This window comes from Schistocerca americana, chromosome 4 (assembly GCF_021461395.2).
Source record: "Schistocerca americana isolate TAMUIC-IGC-003095 chromosome 4, iqSchAmer2.1, whole genome shotgun sequence".
Lineage (NCBI taxonomy): Eukaryota > Metazoa > Arthropoda > Insecta > Orthoptera > Acrididae > Schistocerca > Schistocerca americana.
Window position 1 is genome coordinate 238,475,030 of NC_060122.1, and position 5,964 is coordinate 238,480,993.

Genomic DNA, 5,964 nt, shown 5'->3' on the forward strand with positions numbered 1-5,964 from the left:
TCAGTAGCAGTTATAAAATGTTTGTTAAAAAGCTCTGCAACACTACACACATTTGTCACCAATGTATCCTTTTAATGCTATTTGTCCCTCTTCATGTCTCGTTCTACTGGTCTCCTCCTTCACTATATCCCATATCGTCTTTATTTTGTTATCTGATATGACTATCTTTTCCTTGTAATATATTTGCTCTGATTTCCGTATTACAGTCTTCAATATTTTGCAGTATTTCTTGTACTGTGCTATAGCATCAACATCAGAACTGTTTCGGATTGACAGATACAGTTTTCTTTTTGTTTTACAAGATACCTCTATTCCTTGAGTAATCCATGGCTTATTTGCAGACTTTGCCCTAACCTTGGTTAGTTTTGGTGGACAAAAGTGTTCAAATAAGGTAAGCACTTCATTAGCAAAAGTGTTATATTTTTCATTCATGCCATGAGCACTGTAAACGTAAGTCCAGTGAATGTCTCTGAGGAGTCTCCTAAAATAATCAGTTTTTGGCTTATTGATTACCCTATTGAGCTCAGATTTAACAGATTTTATATCCTGTTCAGTATTAGCATTTAACAGAAGGAACTGCATGTCATGGTCTGAGAGGCCATTGACTATTAGTTTTGTAACATAATTTTGTTCATTGCACTTTTCTATAAAGATATTATTAATGGCTGTTTGTGAGCAATTGGCTACCATAGTGGGGAACTTTACAGTGGGAATTAAGTTGAATGACAGTGTTACTAATTCAGATGTTTTCTTATTGGGAGAGTCTTTAAGCAAATCTACATTGAAATCACCAGCAATCACTATTTCTTTGTTTTTGGTTGTTAAATGGGACAGTACAGCTTCAAGGTGGTTTATGAACAGATTAAAGTTACCTGCAGGTGCTAGATATACACTTAATATTATGAAGGATTTTTTTGTGAAATTCTACTTCTGTTGCACATGCATCGATATGCTGTTCTAGGCAAAATTTATGAATGTCCATGTTCTTAAATTTATGACAGTTCCTGATGAATGTGGCAACTCCTCCTTTCTCCATTTCTGCTCTACAAAAGTGAGATACTAACCTAAACCCTGTAACACTTAAAAGTTCTGTACCAGTCGTCACATGATGTTCAGAGAGGCATATTATGTCAGCTATGCAGATATCTAATTCATTAATTTTATTTGTCAGTCCTCAAATATTTTGATCCAATAAAGATAGCTGACATTTCACATTGTATGAGTTAAAATTGGGTAGAGTTCAAATATCTGCACTGATGTAAAGAGCTAGAATTATGTTTTTTGATTTCTTTCTCAAACTGAAGGTTTGTCTCAGTCCTAACCTCTCTTAAAATTTGGTTTCTTTCTGTCCTCTCTATCCTAAAAATGGATCTTTTCTGAACCCTATAACGACTGGTATTTTATTGCTCATGAGAGTACCTCCCCCCTTTAACTTTCCTGCTATTTTCCCAACCAGTTTACCCTACCCTTTCCTGTTGAGGTGAAGGCCATGCCTAGTATAATCCCACCTAATGAGAGAATCAACAGGAACCACACCAATGTGTGACCCTGCACCCGACATAAGCAGCCGTTCCAGCTCCAAATTAACTCTCTTGACAGAAGAGTTCAAATGAGGTCGGTCATGGCGTCCAAGAACAGATACAAACTCAACAATAGTATGCTTCGATGATGATGCAATCTTTGCTAGGTCACACTCTATATTGTACCCAGGATCTCTGTCAATACTATTACCTGCCCCACCCACTTTAACCAAGGTATCTCCCTTAGTGAAATCTTTGCAAAGTGATCCAAAACCCTCTGTCACAAGCTCAAGACCAGCACTAGGTTTAAAAAAATTGGTGACCTGGTATTCTGATCCTTGTTCATCCTGCAAAAGTTGGCCAACACCTACCTAAAAACAACACTTTCTTTCACTTTACTGATTGCCATACATTCCAATTTGCTGCTGAAAGTTTGTTGTGCCCTGTCTACACCTGCAACTGCTTGAGGCTCTCCAGCTTCTAACTGAAGCAACAGGTCAAATCTGTTTTCCACATTCACCACGAAGCTGTAAGACTAAGTTCTAGGCCTGTTCCTCCTGATGCCTCTTGCCACTTTCTTTGCCCTTCACCCTCCTTAACCTGTCAAGATCTCCCCTGGCCTTGTCTAACTCAGCCTGAAGGGCGGTAATTTTCCCCTCCTGTTCTAGTATCTTCCTGTTTCTACTACATGTCCTACAAAACCACTGATGAGTCTCATTTACTTCCCTTATTCCAACGCCACTATAGTCACCTGCATGGAAAAAAAACTACAACACCCATCACACCAAAGCCCCGACCTAACAATTCTCTGGCAAGTCAAGCACTTTTCACTCATGATAAACGTAATAGTTTATTAAGATTAAGTCAGTTAAATTACACATAAACAAGAAAATATGGTTCCACAAATTTGGCCTATACGCAACTGTGTATAAACAAAAACAACAGTGCAATGTTTGTGAAACAACAACTTAAACTTTACAGTGCGTTCGTGCTGTGTAAGTGCCGTTGTGGAGCACCTGCAATTTCAAACTTTAAATTTTAAAACAGAATTCAAATCTGTATTGCCGAAAAAGAGACAGATCAAAATCATGTGCGACGTGACCCCTTCCTACCCCAAATCCAAGATGGCGGATTTCAAGATGGCTGCCGCTGTTGGATAGCTCCTGTATGTTGCATGATTCCTCACACCGTTCGACCTTTATTGGGGTGTATCCAGACTTTTGCCTTACCCTGTACGTTGACAGCGTGACGTAGCAAATTATTCCAAATCTTTCCACCGTGTTGTGAAGAAGGCGATCTTAGGAAGTCTTTCTTTTTTCCTTTTTTGCTAGGACAGTGTAAACCGTGCTACCATGCGTACAATCTCGCTACGTATGCTTCCTGTGAAACTAATGAGACAGTATTAAATTTTGTTCAGTCTTTCTCATACTCCGTATACAGACATGTATTGATAATACAGCTATACTGTGCCAATCTCAGTTCAGTATCTCCAGTACTTTCCGAAACATAAAAAAAATTTGTAAGATCAGTATAACTGTATTCAGGAGCGGCTCCTGTATAGGTTTGCAGGTTTGCACTATCCTCAAGGAATAATTTTGTTCAACTGTCTTCGTCTTCTGCGTTCTATACTAGTGGAGAAGTAGCGCTCCGTTTATCTCTTTTGAAATTCCCGGGCTCCAAACGCCGAACGCAGCGGAGTTGGATGGAATGTGCCCACGGTGACGGGGGATTGCACTGTGGCTGCACACGTGGACTTCGGTGTCTCAGAGGGGGTGCGGGGTGCGGGGGCAACGCTAGGCAACACTGTACTCGTATGCGGGCCTTGTGTGTATAAACACCTCACCCGGGCCACCCTGCCAGCCACAAGAAGGCCCGAACTCTTCCAAAGGGAAACGGAACTATCGGATCTTCGAACAAAGCGGGACTCTCGCGCCACCTTACCAGTTCAGCTGCACCTGCGAGCGAACTATTTCCCGTGCGTTGTGTTAGATATTTTAGTGTGTGCTACAGTGAATTTTGAGGCTCAAGTGACAAGTGAATACGTGAAATAATGAATCAGGTAATTTCATTGCTCTCTGAACCCTTCAGTTCACGGAAGTTTGAAGAAAAATTAGAAATCAAGAGGCTAGGTAGGCCGACTCTTGCTTCAACAATTTCGCAAACTGTTAAAACGAAAAGTCGCCAATTCAATAGAAAATTTAACTCTGAATTGTACAACATACAAGAATGGCAGTGTCACGAGAAATGACTTATTTTTTTCCATGTTTATTATTTGGAGGAGCTCTTTCATGGTCTAAACACGGAGTCTGTGACATTCAACACCTCCATGACAAAATTAGAAAACACGAACTTTCTTCAGTCCATGTAAATAACATTTTGAATATGGCAAGTCTGGGCAATGCAAATATAGCTACCCAATTAGGCAGTGGGTACGGAAGTTCCGTGGCATTACATAACCAAAAAGTTACCGATAATAGGTACATATTGAATCTAATTATTAACTCTATTCGTTTCTGTGGTGCGTAGTAACTTGCTCCTAGAGGACATGATGAGACTGAATCATCTTCAAATTCTGGTGTTTTTCGTTCCTTGATTAATTTTAGTGCAGAACAGACTCAGTATTAAAATGGCATTTAGAGAAAGCTACAGTTTTCCAAGGAACCTCAAAAACCATCCAGAATGAACTCCTCCAGTACATGCTTCAAGTCTGCCAAGAGGAAATTAGAAAGGAAGTTAAGGGTGCTAAGTTTTTGGCCATAATAGCTGATGGAAGCAGTGATGTAGCCTGTGTTTTCCAGATGGTTATAGTATATAGGTACATCATTAACGGAAAACCAGTTGAAAGGTTTTGGGACTTCGTAGCACCAGAAAAGCATGATGCCCAGTCTTTGGCAACGTCCATCACCGAACAGATAAATAATCATTTTGGGAACTGTCGACATAAGCTAATAGCGCAAGCATATGATGGTGCAGCAGTCATGAGTGGTTCGTCACGTGGCGTGCAGGCTCTTTTTAAGGAAAAGTTTCCCAATGCTTCATACAGTCATTGTTATGCCCACCAGTTGAATCTCATTATGCTTAAAGCCGCTTCCATTAATCAAAATGTGCGAATATTCTTCACTAAACTTCAGGAACTTTGCAGCTTCTTTTCAGCATCTCCTCAAAGAACAGCAGTTCTCGACGAAATAGTACGAAAACGACTGCCACATTCAGTGCCTACTCATTGGAATTTTCAGTCAAGGAGTGTCAATACCGTTTTCGAGTATAGGGAAGATATATCACGTGCATGAATAATATGAGCCAGGGGAAAAAAACTGTGTAATGAGAAAACGATCCTGCAAACCTGTGGCTTAGTAACAATTTTGAAGGATGAAAAGTTCATTTTTTGGCTTTCATTTTTCCATAAAATCATGATCCATGTGGATTTTTTGTATAACCAGCTACAAAAAAGGGATATTGCTCCAACTTTTGAGCGTGAAATTGCGATCATTAGGGAAGGAGTGAGTGAAATTCAACAGCTTTACATGAGTACCATAAAAGAGGGAGAACTGAAGATGGCGCAGCGATGTGTAATCTACTGCGGGAGGCAAAAGAAGTATGTGATGTCATAAGTTACGAAGCAAAAGAAAAATTGAAGTTCACTGGACACCTAGTTGCAGCCTCTCTCTTTCATCCAGTTTTCCAGAAACTTCTTTCAGAGCTACTATTGAATGCTACTCTTTTTTGGAAGCAAAGAAACTTCGAACAGAACTCTCTGTTATTTATGGAAGAGAGGAGTTCAAAAGTATGTGTGGAGCTTTGAGCTTTCTGGATTAGGTAACAGACAATAATCTTTGTGATAGAATTAGCGAATCTGTGAAGCTCCTGACAGCAATAATTCCAATTCCAATGACCGCATCAGAAGCAGAACGTTGTTTTTCTTCGCTGAAACGCATCAAAACCTTCTTGCGGAATACTATGGACCAAGAAAGATTATCAGCAGTTGCGATGCTCTCTATTGAACGAGACCTCGTTTTAGGAATTGCAGACTTCAATCATAGAGTGATTGAAAGATTTGCAAATATGAAGGAAAGAAGAATAGAGTTCCTGTACAAGTGATCACCACCACATCCAAACTCAGAGATAAAACCGGGAGGCGTTAGCATCAGCCCGCTGAAACAAGCTAGTAAGGCATGCCTGCCAATTTTTTGAGTACATAGAGCTGCAGTTGATTTTAATTCCTTTCATTCTGCAAAAGTAATACTTTTTCTGTGTACACCTTTTGGTTTTATTATGAGTATATGCAGGTGTTACATGCGCGAGTGGTTTGTTTCTATCAGGCGTTACATAAACATCATCAGTGTACTGATTTTCTCTCTTTTGTTGATGTTTTCCTTCGTGAGCAAAGTGCACCACCATCTTCTTTGGTCACGAGACGCCACTGACTGTATTCGTGGTTCGAAAC